Source organism: Arachis hypogaea, chromosome 12, assembly GCF_003086295.3.
Source record: "Arachis hypogaea cultivar Tifrunner chromosome 12, arahy.Tifrunner.gnm2.J5K5, whole genome shotgun sequence".
In the NCBI taxonomy this organism is placed as follows: domain Eukaryota; kingdom Viridiplantae; phylum Streptophyta; class Magnoliopsida; order Fabales; family Fabaceae; genus Arachis; species Arachis hypogaea.
In genome coordinates, this window is record NC_092047.1 from 32,036,244 (window position 1) to 32,054,991 (window position 18,748).

Here is an 18,748-nt window from a genome sequence, read left to right on the forward strand (position 1 = left end):
AGATTTCGTAAATACCTTGAGGGTTTCTTAAGTGGATTTTGTAGAGATCTTCACAAGGAACGCGTAGCCACTGACGGTACGCAAATCAGAGCACCGTAGCTCAAGATATGAGCTTTAGAAATTTGGGATGAACAGAAACCATGGGGTTTCTCTTCTTCCCCCTTTTCAGCATGCAAGTGTAGTGTTTGGTTATGTGTTGTGCTGAAAATGGGTTCATTTAAGTGTATTTAGATGTTGGGCTTGGGCCCAACTTGGGTCCGGTCCAACCCGTTAGCATTTTTAGCCCGTTTGGCCCAACTTCGGGCCAAACCTTTAAATTAACGCCCGATTTTCCATTTCTAACATTTTTCTAATATTTTTGCTGGTTTTCACTTTTTTTCATGCGGTACCGGGCAGACTTAAACCGGTTCAACCGGTTCAACTATCGGTTCACGATTTTTCACGATTTTTCGTGGAAGGCACATTTTCAGACTCAGAAAAACCCACTGAGTCCAAAAATCACCTTTATCAGAATCTAATTTGGGCAATTAATCACTTAATTAATCAGTCGATTAGCCGTGATTCTTACAAAAGTACCCATCAAACAAAGAAATTAATGTTGTACACATGAAAGATGAGTTTCGTGTGACAAAAGTATCCAAACTCTAATTTTTTGTTAACTTTTTAATAAAATTCCTAAATTACCCCCATCCTTTACCTTCTTTCCCAAATTTCCGAACTTTTACAACCCTCACCACCACCAACGCATTTCCTGAATATCACCGCCTCCCCTCCCCTCTCCAGTGCCACTACCCACCGTCACGACTCACGATCGCCAGGACCACTATCATCACCCTTTACCACCATCATCCCCTTTTTTGTATGATCAAACAAGCACCCAAAATTGAAATTTCAGAGCATCAAAAACCTCAAGATTCTCATAGGTAAGAAACCAGAAAAAGAGCGCAATCATGAGAGAGAACAAATTATTGTACAAAATAAAACCCTAAGTGTTCAACTCTAGATTCTTGACCATGTGCTTGATGTAAACCATCTTAGTATGATTGTGACAAGATAAGCAAAATCCAAAGGTAGTTGCTGAGAAGGTAGTTGCCAAGAGCAGAAATGAGGTACTAGAGTGCGGTTAAGAGGTCGGGTAGTTGAATTAGGTGATGTAGTACTTGTTGATGATGGTGAGGAAGCTAAAGCAGAATGCCTAACTGATCACAAGAAAAGAAAATTCTGGAAAGAGGGGGATGAGAGGTAGTAATAATCAAGAAGGTGTGGGTAATGGTGAAGGTTGCAAAAGTTTGGAATTTGAAAAAGAAGATAAAATGTAAGGTATTTTAAAAATGTTATTAAGAAAAAAATTAGAGTTTGAATACTTTTATCACACGAAACTCATCTTTTATGGATATAACGTTAGATATTTTTGTTTAATAAATACTTTTTAGTATTCGCAGATTTCATGGGTAGAAATAGGGGTGTTTATCGGCCGGGTGAAACTGAGTTTGTCTTGATCCAGACCCGACCCTAAATATACATCGGATCTATTTTTTAGACCCTATCCCGGCCCTAGACCGATGAAATCTAAACATTTTCGGGTCACAACTATACTGGGTCCAAACTGGGTGAAAATCGGGTCTTTAAAGTTTTAAAAATAATTTTTAAAAAAATTTATTTATAAAGAAGAAATTTGTTACCGAAAAGTTGATATCCATATTTGAATTTGTATTTGTCCATAAATTCTAATTTTATTCTTTTTTGATCTATTTTCTAATTCAACAAGTGTGATTAAAAATAAAACAATAAGCTTATAATTAATATAACATAATATTAAAATTAATTTAAAATATATATATCATTTTTAGTTCTCTTAGGATGCACATGGGTCGAATGAAACTGGATTTCTCTTGACCGGATTCGATCCAAAATAATGGCCAAATCTATTTTTAAGACACCTTATCCAGTCTAAACTCGATAAAATTACACCAAATTAACTTTTAAAATGATTTGAAGGTAAACCGGATCTTCCAGGCAAGTCGGGCCATGTGCAGTTTTGGCCCGTAATTTTCCATGTTAAAAAGAAGCAAAATTAACTAGATTTTTTATTTTTTTATTTTTTTTTCAAAATCCTCCCCTCTTACTGTTGGCGGAGCGTCGCACTGTTTTGTTTTCTTTAGGTTTTTTTCCCTCTAATTGGGAGAGAATTTTTGGAATTGTTGTGTACTTGTGTTCCTTTTTTTTATGATTTTTCCCATTTTTCATTCATTATTGCCCCTTAAAGCACAAGAGAAGAAGATATATTAATAGATTAGATTAATAAAAAAGAAAGGGAGACATATATTTTGACCATTTTTTTTAAAAGAATTTTCAAAGCAATAATAAATTAACAAATGAGAAGATTATGAGACCTCAATCACTTGTGTATCTTCAAATCTACTAATATTGTGTTTGGATATTTCTTTATTATTAATATTAGTAGGAAAATTGAAAGTACTATATCTATTACACAAGTCTAATAATACTTTTAATTTATATGATATATATAATAAAAATACACAATTTTAAGTTTAATTTTTGTGGGCTAACCAGGTACAAATATGCCTTAATATTATTTATATGTCTTTCAATTGGATAAGCAACTATCTAAAGCTATTTCATTAATTAGATACAAAAACACAACATTCATTTTGCAATAATTTCTTTTAATACAAATTACACACGCAATTTAGTAAATTATATTCATTTTTTATTTAATTAATATATTAACTAATTTACTAACGAAATCAATATTTGTATATTATATAATAACATAAATAAATTAAATATTTTTTATTTTAACTAAGATTGTTTTAAAGTACCATAACAAAAAAGTTAATTCTATAAGTTTAACCATAAATTAAAGTTTTATATAGATTAATATCATCAATAGATCAAAAATATCCTTAACTCTTGTGGTCATCATTTTGACACTCCTATGTGATCATTATTTTGGCACTCCTGAAAATGTGGCAAACCAAAATAAAAATTAAAAATAACATATAAAATTAATTATAATTTACACTACTCATTTATATATGATTGATTTAAAGCAACAAAACAAAAAACGAACATTTCAATAGTTGTCAAAATTGAAACCCAAATATTTCCCTTATATAATCATCATGATGATCTTGCATTGTTTCTTCAATAAATAAGCAAATAAGTCTCTAAGTCAGCCAAGAAAGTCATTAATTACATGCAAAAAAGTAAAATTACTTTAAGATTTATAATTATTTCTAAACAGAATCAATAATCTTTTAGCTCAATTGTTACTTAAGAGATATACAAACATAATATACAAGTAAACATGCAATTCAAAATTCAAAGTGTTATAGAGGCATTTGACGTGCATGAATCAAAACAAAAATAATTATAACAATCCAATTAAATTAAAGTGACCAAAAGGTAAATACTAATTTGGTACCCAAAAGATTTAGACAATGACAAAATGGTACTTAATAGATGTTATCAACAAAATAGTCCCTCGACAATTTTTAGTTTTGACAAAACTGACCATTCGTTGCTTAACTCCATTTTCATTAACAAAAAATGCTAAGTTGGCAAAAAAATTTGATAAAATCCCTAATTTACACCTTAGTCACAAATCCTAATCTCATTCTCTCTCACTCCAACTCCCATCGTCACTATCTCTCACGCTATCTCAATTCTGCCATCACTCTATCTTCTCACCACACATCATCATCATCTTGTTCTTTATCAACAATAACAAGAATGAATTTTTTACAGACAAAAAATAAAAAAAGACAACGGTTCTGAATCTGGCTACATTTTTTGAATTTAAACTCATGGTTAAACAATTCTTTACAAAATTTTTCAGAGGCTTCTGGTGCACGAAATTGTGATCTCAGGCAACGGCGCTAAAAACTCTGTACGCACGTCTTAATAAATCGTTTTTCATTCACAACTTCGATACAACTAACCAGCAAGTGCACTGGGTCGTCCAAGTAATAAAACCTTACGTGAGTAAGGGTCGATCCCACGGAGATTGTTGGTATGAAGCAAGCTATGGTCACCTTGTAAATCTCAGTTAGGCTGATATAAAATAGTTATGGAGTTTTCGAAAATAAATAATAAAGAGATAGAAAATAATGATAGAAATACTTATGTATATCATTGGTGAGAATTTCAGATAAAGGTCTAGAGATGCTTTTGTCCCTCTGAACTTCTGCTTTCCTGCTGTCTTCATCCAATCAGTCCTACTCCTTTCCATGGCTGGCTTTATGTAAGGACATCACCATTGTCAATGGCTACTTTTCATCCTCTCTGAAAAATGGTCCGATGCGCTGTCACTGCATGGCTAATCGTCTGGAGGCATCACCGTGGTCAATGGCTGCATCCTATCCTCTTGTGAAAATGGTCCAAATGCTCTGTCACAGCACGGCTAATCATCTGAGGTTCTCGATCATACTGGAATAGGATTCACCCTCCTTTTGCGTCTGTCACTACGCCCAGCACTCGCGAGTTTGAAGTTCGTCACAGTCATTCAATCCCAGAGTCCTACTCGGAATACCACAGACAAGGTTTAGACTTTCCGGACCCTCATGAATGCCGCCATCAATCTAGCTTATACCACGAAGATTCTCATTAAGAGATCCAAGAGATACTCATTCAATCTAAGGTAGAACGGAAGTGGTTGTCAGGCACGCGTTCATAGGGAATGATGATGATTGTCACGTTCATCACATTCAGGTTGAAGTGCGAATGAATATCTTAGAAGCGGAATAAGTTGAATTGAATAGAAAAAAACAGTAGTACTTTGCATTAATCTTTGAGGAACAGCAGAGCTCCACACCTTAATCTATGGAGTGCAGAAACTCTACCGCATGAAAATACACAAGTGATAATGGTCCAGGCATGGCCGAGTGGCCAGCCTCCCATGGAGGTCTAGAGATCTAAAAATGATCAAAAGATGTCTAATACAATAGTAAAAAGTCCTATTTATACTAAACTAGTTACTAGGGTTTACAGAAGTAAGTAATTGATACATAAATCCACTTCCGGGTCCCACTTGGTGTGTGCTTGGGCTGAGCTTGAATGTTACACGTGTAGAGGTCAATCTTGGAGTTGAACGCCAGTTTGTAACGTATTTCTGGCGTTCAACTCTGGCTTGTGACGTGTTTCTGGCGTTTAACTCTAGACAGCAGCGTAGAACTGGCGTTCAACGCCCTTTTACGTCATCTAAACTTGGCCAAAGTATAGACTATTATCTATTGCTGGAAAGCCCTGGATGTCTACTTTCCAACGCAATTAAAAGCGCACCATTTTGAGTTCTGTAGCTCTAGAAAATCCACTTTGAGTGCAGGGAGGTCAGAATCCAACAGCATCAGCAGTCCTTTTTCAACCTCTGAATCTGATTTTTGCTCAAGTCCCTCAATTTCAGCCAGAAAATACCTGAAATCACAAAAAAATACACAAACTCATAGTAAAGTCCAGAAATGTGAATTTAACATAAAAACTAATGAAAACATCCCTAAATGTAACCAGATTCTACTAAAAACATACTAAAAACAGTGCCAAAAAGCATATAAATTATCCGCTCATCAGCTTCGCCGACAAATCAAACTTGTCACGATGAAACTTGATTCGTTGCAAAGGACCCATCCGGAGGAATCCTCGGAGAATTCTCTGTTGCCATCGTGATACACGGAAATAGGCATGGACACCGTTGATGGCGAGTTTCCGAATAGCGTTAGGGAATGGTTGTAACTCCATGCTTCTCTTGGGGGTTCTCTTTGTTTCCTTCTCAGCATATTATCTGAGGTTGGGATCTGGTATTTATTTTCTTCTTCTCTTCTTCGTTGTGGTGGTGGTGTTCTTCTTCTCCTCTACGGTGCTATTTTTATTTTTCTTCTTCTTTTTGATTGTTGCTTTAATGTGTTTTGTTTCGATTATATTTGATTGTCGTTTCTATTTTTCTTTATGGTTATGTTGTCTTTGCTTCTATTTTTCTTCTTCCTCACCTCCCTACTCTCGGAATTTTCGTGAGTGATTAAGGATAAAAAAAATTAGTTCATTCAAAAATTTTTATTATCATTTAGTGGCTAAAGTTTTAATCTTTCTCCCGAAAAATGAATGAGTTTGGCTTGTTGATAGTGATGCCACGGGGTTGATGATGATGATTTTTCATTTTCATCTGTGAAGAAAAAGAAGAAAGAAAGAATGCAGATGAAAGAGAGAGAAAGAGATAGATATAGTGACAGTAGAATCAAGGGTAAATTAGGAATTTCATCAAATTTTTTTGTCAACTCAGTTTTTTTCGTCAATGAAAACAGAGTTAAACGACGGATGGTCACTTTTGTCAAATTTAAAAATTGTTCAATGACCATTTTGTCAATAACATCTATTAGGTACCATTTTGTCAACGCCTGAATTTTCGGGTACCAAATTAGTATTTATCTCTTTCTATTGCATCGTACAGGACCACACAAAACTTTATAGCCAACAATATTTAAGTGTTGGTTAAACTTAAGAATAAACTACCATTTGTATCTATAAACTTTATAAATACCAATAAAAGTACCCATCAAACAAAGAAATTAATGTTGTACCTATGAAAGATGAGTTTCGTGTGACAAAAGTATCCAAACTCTAATTTTTTGTTAACTTTTTAATAAAATTCCTAAATTATCCCCATCCTTTATCTTCTTTCTCGAATTCCAAACTTTTATAACCCTCACCACCACCAACACATTTCCTAAATATCACCGCCTCCCCTCCCCTCTCCAGTGCCACTACCCACCGTCAGGACTCACGACCGCCAGGACCACTATCATCACCCTTTACCGCCATCATCCCTTTTTTTGTAGGATCAAACAAGCACCTAAAATTGAAATTTCAGAGCATCAAAAACCTCAAGATTCTCATAGGTAAGGAACCAGAACAAAATCATGAGAGAGAACAAATTATTGTACAAAATAAAACCCTAAGTGTTCAACTCTAGATTCATGACCATGTGCTTGATGTAAACCATCTTAGTGTGATTGTGACAAAATAAGCAAAATCCAAAGAATAAACAGTGAGATAAAGCAGAATCACGACATACCCACGCCAGTGAGGGAGAAAATGTGAGTTTAGAGGGGGCAAGATTAGTGGGGAAGACGGTGTCTACAAGGGCGACGAGGACAGGGGTGAGAGATCGAAAGACGATGAAGGTGTCGACATTGGCGTGGCGGAGGAGGTTGGTGTTGGTGAAGATGGCGAGGAAGAAGACGAGTGCGGTAGGGAAAAAGTGCTTGGCCGAGTTGATAGTAAAAGGGTCATGGTCGAGGAACCCTAATTTGCTGAGAAGGTAGTTGCCAAGAGCAGAAATGAGGTACTAGAGTGCGGTTAAGAGGTCGGGTAGTTGAATTAGGTGATGGCGTACTTGTTGTTGATGGTGAGGAAGCTAAAGCAGAATGCCTAACTGATCACAAGAAAAGAAAATTCTGGAAAGAGGGGGATGAGAGGTAGTAATAATCAAGAAGGTGTGGGTAATGGTGAAGGTTGCAAAAGTTTGGAGTTTGAAAAAGAAGATAAAATGTAAGGTATTTTAAAAATGTTATTAAGAATAAAATTAGAGTTTGAATACTTTTATCACACGAAACTCATCTTTTATGGATATAACGTTAGATATTTTTGTTTAATAAATACTTTTTAGTATTCGCAGATTTCATGGGTAGAAATAGGGGTGTTTATCGGCCGGGTGAAACTGAGTTTGTCTTGATCCAGACCCGACCCTAAATACACACCGGATCTATTTTTTAGACCCTATCCGGGCCCTAGACCCGATGAAATCTAAACATTTTCGGGTCACAACTATACTGGGTCCAAATCGGGTAAAAATAAGGTCTTTAAAGTTTTAACAATAATTTATAAAAAAATTTATTTATAAAGAAGAAACTTATTACCGAAAAGTTGATATCCATATTTGAATTTGTATTTGTCCATAAATTCTAATTTGATTCTTTTTTTATCTATTTTCAAATTCAACAAGTGTGATTAAAAATAAAACAATAAGCTTATAATTAATATAACATAATATTAAAATTAATTTAATATATATATATATATATATATATATATATATCATTTTTAGTTCTCTAAGGATGCACATGGGTCGAATGAAACTGGATTCCTCTTGACCGGATTCGATCCAAAATAATGGCCGAATCTTTTTTTAAGACACCTTATCCAGTCTAAACTCGATAAAATTACACCAAATTAACTTTTAAAATGTTTGAAGGTAAATCGAATCTTCCTAGCAAGTCGAGCCATGTGCAGTTTTGGCCCGTGATTTTCCATATTAAAAAGAAGCAAAATTAACTAGATTTTTTATTTTTTTATTTTTTTTTCAAAATCCTCCCCTCTCTTACTGTTGGCGGAGCGTCACACTGTTTTGTTTTCTATAGTTTTTTTTACCACTAATTGGGAGAGAATATTTGGAGTTGTTGTGTACTTGTGTTCCCTCTTTTTTATGATTTTTTTCCATTTTTCATTCATTATTGCCCCTTAAAGCACAACAGAAGAAGATATATTAATAGATTAGATTAATAAAAAAGAAAGGAAGACATATATTTTGACCATTTTTTAAAAGAATTTTCAAAGCAATAATAAATTAACAAAGGAGAAGATTATGAGACCTCAATCACTTGTGTATCTTCAAATCCACTAATATTGTGTTTGGATATTTCTTTATTATTAATATTAGTAGAAAAATTGAAAGTACTAGATCCATTACACAAGTCTAATAATACTTTTAATTTATATGATATATATGATAAAGATACACAATTTTAAGTTTAATTTTTGTGGGCTAACCAGATACAAATATGCCTTAATATTATTTATATGTCTTTCAATTGGATAAGCAACTATCTAAAGCTATTTCATTAATTAGATACAAAAACACAACATTCATTTTGCAATAATTTCTTTTAATACAAATTACACACGCAATTTAGCAAATTATATTTATTTTTTTATTTAATTAATATATTAACTAATTTACTAAAGAAATCAATACTTGTATAATGCATAATAACATAAATAATTTAAATATTTTTTATTTTAACTAAGATTGTTTTAAAGTACAATAACAAAAAAGTTAATTCTATAAGTTTAACCATAAATTAAAGTTTTATATAGATTAATATCATCAATAGATCAAAAATATCCTTAAGTCTTGTGGTCATCATTTTGACACTCCTATATGATCACTATTTTGACACTCCTGAAAATGTGGTAAACCAAAACAAAAATTAAAAATAACATATAAAATTAATTATAATTTACACTACTCATTTATATATGATTGATTTAAAGCAACAAAACAAGAAACGAACATTTCAATAGTTGTTAGAATTGAAACCCAAATATTTCCTTTATATAATCATCATGATGATCTTGCATTGTTTCTTCAATAAATAAGCAAATAACTCTCTAAGTCAGTCAAGAAAGTCATTAATTACATGCAGAAAAGTAAAATTACTTTAAGATTTATAATTATTTCTAAACAGAATCATTAATCTTTTAGCTCAATTGTTACTTAAGAGATATACAAAAATAATATACAAGTAAACATGCAATTCAAAATTCAAAGTGTTATAGAGGCACTTGACGTGCATGAATCAAAACAAAAATAATTATAACAATCCAATTAAATTAAAGTGACCAAAAGGTAAATACTAATTTGGTACCCGAAAGATTTAGACAATGACAAAATGGTACCTAATAGATGTTATCGACAAAATAGTCCCTAGACAATTTTTAGTTTTGACAAAAGTGACCATCCGTTGCTTAACTCCATTTTCATTAACGAAAAACACTAAATTGGCAAAAAAAATTTGATAAAATCCCTAATTTACTCCTTAGTCACAAATCCTAATCTCATTCTCTCTCACTCCAACTCCCATCGTCACCTATCTCTCACCCTATCTCAATTCTGCCATCACTCTATCTTCTCACCACACAACATCATCATCATCTTGTTCTTTATCAACAATAACAAGAATAAATTTTTTACAGACAAAAAATAAAAAAAGACAACGGTTCTGAATCTGGCTACCTTTTTCGAATTCAAACTCTTGGTTAAACAATTCTTTACAAAATTTTTCAGAGGCTTCGCCGACATATCGAACTTGTGACGATGAAACTTGATTCGTTGCAAAGGACCCATCCGGAGGAATCCTCGGAGAATTCTCCGTTGCCATCGTGATACACGGAAATAGGCGTGGACACCGTTGATGGCTGGTGCATGAAATTACAATCATACTTTTTTAATTCCGCACAACTAACCAGCAAGTGCACTGGGTCGTCCATGTAATACCTTACGTGAGTAAGGGTCGATCCCACAAAAATTGTCGGCTTGAAGCAAGCTATGGTCATCCTTGTAAATCTCAGTCAGGCAGATTCAAATAGTTTTGGGGTTTTGATGATTAAAATATAATTAAAACAGAAAATAAGATAGAAATACTTATGTAATTCATTGTTGGGATTTCAGATAAGTGTATGGAGATGCTTATTGCTTTTGAACCTCTGATTTTCTATTGCCTTCATCCAGTCATGCGTACTCCCTTCCATGGCAAGCTGTATGTTGGGGGATCACCGTTGTCAATGGCTACCGTCCGTCTTCTCAGTGAAAATGGTCCGGCTACGGGTTACGTAGGGCTAATCATCTGTCGGTTCTCACAGACAAGGTTTAGACTTTTCGAATCTCAAGAATGCTGCCAATTGATTCTAGCTTATACCACGAAGACTCTGATCTCACGGAATGGAATGATCTGTTGTCAGGAGAGGCAACCATGCGTCGTGGACCAGGAAGCTAAGAGATACACACTCAAGCTATTGCAGATAGAACGGAGGTGGTTGTCAGGCACGCGTTCATAAGTGAGAATAATGATGAGTGTCACGGATCATCACATTTATCCAGTTGAAGTGCGAGTGAATATCTTAGAATAAGAATAAGCTTGAATTGAATAGAAGAACAATAGTACTTTGCATTAATTCATGAAGAACATCAGAGCTCCACACCTTAATCTATGGGGTGTAGAAACTCCACCGATGAAAATACATAAGTGAAAATAGGGTAGACATGGCCGAATGGCTAGCCTCCCATGGAGGTCTCAGAATATATAAATTACATAATATGTTCCAGAGATGAAAATACAATAGTAAAAGGTCCTATTTATAATGAACTAGTAGCCTATGGTTTACAGAAATGAGTAAATGATGCAGAAATCCACTTTCGGGACCCACTTGGTGTGTGCTTGGGGTGAGCATTGAAGCTTTTTCGTGCTTAGGCTGTTCCTGGAGTTAAACGCCAGCTTTGGTGCTAGTTTGGGCGTTTAACTCCAATTCTGGTGCCAGTTTGGGCGCTTTACGCCAGAATTCCTTGGGCTGACTTTGAATGCCAGTTTGGGCCATCAAATCTCGGGTAAAGTATGAACTATTATATATTTCTGGAAAGCCCAGGATATCTACTTTCCAACGCAATTGAGAGCGCGCCAATTGGGCTTCTTTAGCTCCAGAAAATCCTTTTCGAATGCAGCAGGGTCAGAATCCAACAGCATCTGCAGTCCTTTTTCAGCCTCTGAATCAGATTTTTGCTCAGGTCCCTCAATTTCAGCCAGAAAATACCTGAAATTACAGAAAAATACACAAACTCATAGTAAAGTCCAGAAATGTTATTTTTATTTAAAAACTAATAATTATATACTAAAAAATAACTAAATCATACTAAAAACTACCTAAAAATAGTGCCAAAAAGCGTATAAATTATCCGCTCATCACAACACCAAACTTAAATTGTTGCTTGTCCCCAAGCAAATAAAAACAAAGTGGGATAAAAAGAAGAGAATATACAATAAATTTCGAAAACATCTATGAAGATCAGTCTTAATTAGATGAGCGGGGCTCTTAGCTTTTTGCTTCTGAACAGTTTTGGCATCTCACTTTATCCTTTGAAGTTCAGAATGATTGGCATCTATAGGAACTCAGTATTCAGATAGTGTTATTGATTCTTCTAGTTCAGTATGTTGATTCTTGAACACAGTTACTTTATGAGTCTTGGCCGTGACCCTAAGCATTTTGTTTTCCAGTATTACCACCGGATACATAAATGCCACAGACACATAACTGGGTGAACCTTTTCAGATTGTGACTCAGCTTTGCTAGAGTCCCAATTAAAGGTGTCCAGAGCTCTTAAGCACACTCTTTTTGCTTTGGACCACGACTTTAACCACTCAGTCTCAAGCTTTTCACTTGACACCTTCACGCCACAAGCACATGGTTAGGGACAGCTTGGTTTAGCCGCTTAGGCCAGGATTTTATTCCTTTAGGCCCTCCTATCCATTAATGCTCAAAGCCTTGGATCATTTTTACCATTGCTTTTTGGTTTAAAGGGTTATGGGCTTTTTTCTTGCTTTTTTTTTCTGCATATCATCCTCTTTTTTTTCTATTCATTTCTTTTTCTTGCTTCAACAATCAATTTTATGATTTTTCAGATTATCAATAACATTTCTCCTTTTCATTATTCTTTCAAGAGCCAACAATTTTAACATTCATAAACTTCACTATAAAAAATATGCAATGTTCAAGCATTCATTCAGAAAAACAAAAAGTATTGCCACCACATCAAAATAATTAAAGTATTTTAAAATTCGAAATTCATGTACTTCTTTTTCTTTTTCAGAAAACATTTTTTTTATTTAAGAGAGGTGAAGGATTCATAGGACATTCATAACTTTAAAGCATAGGCACTAGACACTGATGATCATGTAATGAAGATGCAAACATAGATAGCACATAAAGCATAAGAAACGAAAAACAGAAAATAAAGAATCAAGGAAATTAAAGAACGGATCCACCTTAGTGATGGTGGCTAGTTCTTCCTCTTGAAGATCTTATGGAGTGCTTTATCTCCTCAATGTCTCTTCCTTGCCTTTGTTGCTCCTCCCTCATGGCTCTTTGGTCTTCTCTAATTTCATGGAGGAGGATGGAGTGCTCTTGGTGCTCCATCCTTAGTTGTCCCATGTTGGAATTCAATTCTCCTAAGGAGGTGTTGATTTGCTCCCAATAGTTTTGTGAAGGAAAGTGCATCCCTTGAGGCATCTCAGGGATTTCATGATGAGAAATTTTCTCATGCTCTTGTTGAGGTCCATAGGTGGGCTCTCTTATTTGCTCCATCCTCTTTTTAGTGGAGCATGAAAGGGACCTCAGGGATCACCTTCTTCTTGGCCACAACTTCATAAAAGTGGTCTTGATGGACCTTTGAGATGAATCTCTCCATCTCCCATGACTCAGAGGTGGAAGCTTTTGCCTTCTCTTTCCTCTTTCTAGAGGTTTCTCTGGCCTTAGGTGCCATATATGGTTATGGAAAAACAAAAAGCAACACTTTTACCACACCAAACTTAGAAGGTTTGCTCGTCCTCGAGCAAAAGAAGAAAGAAGGGAGTATAAGAAGAAGAAAATAGAGGAGATGGAGATGTGTGAGTGGTTCGGCCAAGGGGGAAAGAAGTGTTTATGATGTGTGAAAATGAAGGAGGGATGAATGGTTTATATAGGAGTGGAGAGAGGGACAGGATTCGTGTATTAGGGATTGGGTTTGGGAGGGAATGGATTTGAATTTGAATTATGTGGTGATTGGTGAAGAGGTGATGGAGAAGAGAAATGGAGGTGATTGGTGAGGGGTATTTGGGGAAAGGTGTTATGGGAAGGTGTGAAGAAGAGGGAGAGAGAGTTGAGGTAGGTGGGGATCCTGTGGGGTCCATAGATCCTGAGGTGTCAAGAATTTCTCATCCTTGCACCATTTTGGCGTGTAAACGCCCCTTTGATTGCCAATCCTAGCATTAAACGCTAGGTTGCTGCCCATTTCTGGCGTTTAACGCCAGCTTTTCTTCCCTTTCTGGCGTTAAACGCCAATCTGGTGCCCTTTTCTAGTGTTAAACGCCAACTTTTCTTCCCTTTCTGGCGTTAAACGCCAGCTTTTTTTCCCTTTCTGGCATTAAACGCCAGTAAGCTTATCCTCCAGGGCGTGCTATTTTTAATGCTGTTTTTCATTCTGTTTTTGATTTTTCAGTTGTTTTTGTGACTCCACATGATCATCATCCTAAAGAAAACATAACAATAGAAATTTAACATAGATAAGTAAAAATTGGGTTGCCTCCCAACAAGCGCTTCTTTAATGTCAATAGCTTGACAGTGGGCTCTCATGGAGCCTCACAGATACTCAGAGCATGATGATGGCCTCCCAACACCAACTTAGGGTTTGAATGTGGGGGCTCTGTTTGACTCTGCATTGAGAGAAGCTTGTCATGCTTCTTCTCCATGTGTACAGAAGGAGATTCTTTAGCTTTAAACACAAGGTAGTCCTCATTCACTTGAAGAACTAACTCTCCTCTATCAACATCAATCACAGCTTTTGCTGTGGCTAGGAAGGGTCTACCAAGGATGATGGATTCATCCTTATTCTTCCCAGTGTCCAGGATTATGAAGTCAGCAGGGATGTAAAGGCCTTCAACCTTTACCAAGACATCCTCTACAAGTCCATAAGCATGTTTCCTTGAATTGTCTGCCATCTCTAGTGAGATTCTTGCAGCTTGCACCTCAAGGATTCCTAGTTTCTCCATTATAGAGAGGGGCATGAGGTTTATACTTAATCCTAGATCACACAGAGCCTTCTCAAAGGTCATGGTGCCTATGGTATAGGGTATTAAGAATTTTTCAGGATCCGATTTCTTCTGAGGTAATGTCTGCCTAATCAAGTCATTCAATTCATTGGTGAGCAAGGGTGGTTCATCCTCCCAAGTCTCATTACCAAATAACTTGGCATTTAGCTTCATGATTGCTCCAAGGTACTTAGCAACTTGCTCTTCAGTAATATCTTCATCCTCTTCAGAGGAAGAATACTCATCAGAGCTCATGAATGGCAGAAGTAGGTTCAATGGAATCTCTATGGTCTCTGTATGAGCCTTAGATTCCCTTGGTTCCTCAAAGGGGAACTTCTTTTCGCTCAGAGGACATCCCATGAGGTTTTTCTCACTGGGAATCACGTCCTCCTTACTCTCTCCAGGTTCGGCCATGTTGGTCATGGTTATGGCCTTGCACTCTCTCTTGGGATTTTCTTCTGTATTGCTTGGGAGAATGCTAAGAGGAGTTTCAGTAATTCTCTTACTCAGCTGACCCACTTGTGCTTCCAAATTTCTAATGGAGGATCTTGTTTCATTCATGAAACTTAGTGTGGTCTTAGATAGATCAGAGACTATGGTAGCTAGGCCAGAATAACTTTGCTTAGAGTTCTCTGTTTGTTGCTGAGAAGATGATGGAAAAGGTTTGCTATTGCTAAACCTATTTCTTCCACCATTATTATTATTATTGAAGCCTTGATTAGGCTTCTGTTGATCCTTCCATGAGAGGTTAGGATGATTCCTCCATGAAGGATTGTAAGTGTTTCTATAGGAATCTCCCATGTAATTCACTTCTTCCATTCCAGGATTCTCAGGATCATAAGCTTCTTCTTCAGAGGGAGCTTCCTTAGTATTGCCTGCTGCGGCTTGCATTCCAGACAGACTCTGAGAAATCATATTGACTTGCTGAGTCAATATTTTGTTCTGAGCCAATATGGCATTCAGAGCATCAATCTCCAAAACTCCTTTCTTCTGAGTTGTCCCATTATTCATAGAATTTCTTTCAGAAGTGTACATAAACTGGTTATTTGCAACCATTTCAATGAGTTTCTGAGCTTCTTCAGGCGTCTTCTTCAGATGAAGAGATCCACCAGCAGAGTTGTCCAATGACATCTTGGATAGTTCAGACAGACCATCATAGAATATGCATATGATGTTCCATTCTGAAAGCATGCCAGAAGGACACCTTCTGATCAATTGCTTGTATTTTTCCCAAGCTTCATAGAGGGATTCGCCTTCCTTCTGTCTGAAGGTCTGGACTTCCACTCTAAGCTTACTCAAATTTTGAGGTGGAAAGAATTTGGCCAAGAAAGCATTGACCAGCTTTTCCCAAGAGTTCAGGCTGTCCTTAGGTTGTGAGTCCAACCATGTCCTAGCTCTGTCTCTTACAGCAAAAGGGAAAAGCATAAGTTTGTAGACCTCAGGGTCAACCCCATGGGTCTTAACAGTGTCACAGATTTGCAAGAATTTAACTAAAAACTGATGAGAATCTTCCAATGGAAGTCCATGATACTTGCAATTCTGCTGCATTAGAGAAACTAATTGAGGCTTAAGCTCAAAGTTGTTTGCTCCAATTACAGGAATTGAGATGCTCCTTCCACAGAAGTTAGAAGAGGGTAAAATAAAGTCACCAAGCATCTTCTTTGCATCTCCACCATTGTTGTTGGGTTTGGCCATGTCTTTTTCTTTTTCAAAATTTTCTGTAAGATCCTCTCTAGAGTGTTGTGCTTTAGCTTCTCTTAGCTTCCTCTTTAGAGTCCTTTCAGGTTCTGGATCAGCTTCAACAAGAATATTCTTATCCTTGCTCCTGCTCATATGAAAGAGAAGAGACAAATAAAGTATGGAATCCTCTATGTCACAGTATAGAGATTTCTTGAGATGTCAGAGAAAAACAGGAACAGAGTGATGAGGTAGGTAGAATAGAATTCGAACATATGAAGAAGGAAGAGAGTCCGAATTGCTAATTGAGGAGGAGTGTTAGTCCTTATATAGAAGAAAGTGAGGAGGGGGAAAGAATTCGAATTTAAATTAAAATAAAAGGAAAATATTTTTTATGTTTTTATTTTAAAATGTAGTTAGAATTCGAAAATTAGAAAGAGAAAAGTAGTTAGGTGGTTAAAAAAAGATATGACCAAAATAGAAAACTTTTAAAATCAACCAAAAAGTCAAGCAGTTAATTTGAAAAGATTTGAAAATCAATTTTGAAAAGATAAGAAGTTAGAAAAGATTTTGAAATTGATTTTGAAAAAGATATGATTGAAATTTATTTTGAAAAAGATTTGAAAAGGAAATAAAAAAGGATTTGATTTTGAAAATTAAAGTTGATTACTTGACTAATAAGAAACTAAAAGATATGATTTTAAAATTTAAAGTTTGAACCTTTTCTTAATAGGCAAGTAACAACTTGAGATTTTTGAATCAATCACATCAAATGTTAGCATTAATTTTGAAAAATTATGAAGATTTGAAAAAGATTGAATTAAAAACTAACTTACCTCCCTTGTGTTGTCCTGGTGTTAAACGCCCAGAATGGTATCCATTCTGGCGTTTAACGCCCAAAATACTACCCTTTTGGGCGTTTAACGCCCAGCCAGGCGTTTAAACGCCAGTTTTCCTTCCTCACTGGGCGTTTTGAACACCCAGCTTTTTTCTCTATAATTCCTCTGATGTATGTTCTGAATCTTCAATTCTCTGTATTATTGACTTGAAAAGATATATTTTTTGAATTTTTAAAAATTTTTTTGATGAGAGAGAAAAACAACAGAATTAAACTAAACATGGAAAATCAAGATCAAAACAAATAATGCATGCAAGAACACTTTGACGAACATGATGAACATTAAGAATATATTTTTGAAAATTTTCAAGAAAACAAAGACATGCAAGACACCAAACTTAGAAGTTTGTATATTAGGGACAATAACAATTTGAAAATGCATATGAAAAACAACAAAAGACACCAAACAGGAGAGTTTAAAGATCAGAACACAGAAAATCATCAAGAACAACTTGAAGATCAACAAAGAACATAATGCATAAAATTTCAAAAAATGCAAGAAAAAGAAAAACATGCAATTGACACCAAACTTAAAATTTGACACTAGACTCAAACAAGAAACACAAAATATTTTTGGTTTTATGGTTTTATAAATTTTTTGGTTTTTTCGAAAATTATTTTGGGAAAAACGAAAAAGAAGAATTTTTTTTGTATTTTTCGAAAATAAGAAATAAAAAGCTTAAAAATAAAATAAAATTACCTAATCTGAGCAACAAGATGAATCGTCAGTTGTCCAAACTCGAACAATCCCCAGCAACGGCGCCAAAAACTTGGTGCACGAAATTACAATCACACTTTTGCAATTCCGCACAACTAACCAGCAAGTGCACTGGGTCGTCCAAGTAATACCTTACGTGAGTAAGGGTCGATCCCACGGAGATTGTCAGCTTGAACCAAGCTATGGTATCCTTGTAAATCTCAGTCAGGCAGATTCAAATGGTTTTGGGGTTTTGATAATTAAAATATAATTAAAACAGAAAATAAGATAGAAATACTTATGTAATTCATTGGTGGGATTTCAGATAAGTGTATGGAGATGCTTGTTGCTTCTGAACCTCTGCTTTTTGATGTGTATTTTCGAAAAACAAAAAACGAATCCCAAACACACAAAACTAACCGGCAAGTGCACCGGGTCGCATCAAATAATAAAACTCACGGGAGTGAGGTCGATCCCACAGGGATTGAGGGATTGAGCAATTTTAGTTTAGTGGTTGATTTAGTCAAGCGAATCAAGAGTTGATTTGAGTGGTTTGTATTCGACAGGAGCTAAATTGCATGAAATTAAAAGGGAGAGGGACAATTGCAGTAAATTAAAGAGCAGAGAAGGTAAATGTGCTGAATCTTAAAGAGCAAGAAATTAAATGGCAGAAACTTAGAACACAAGAAATGTAAATTACAGAATCTTAAAGTGCAAGAAATGTAAATGGCTTGAATTGTAAAGGGAATTGGGAAGTGGATTTGCAGAATTTAAACAAGGAAAAGTAAA

General features: G+C 35.4%; 1 pseudogene; it reads right to left on the reverse strand.

Annotated features, from left to right (window-relative positions):
- Window positions 1-865: 865 nt before the first annotated feature.
- Window positions 866-10,232, reverse strand: LOC112729937 (GDP-fucose transporter 1-like; annotated as a pseudogene).
- Between the last annotated feature and the right edge of the window lie 8,516 nt (window positions 10,233-18,748).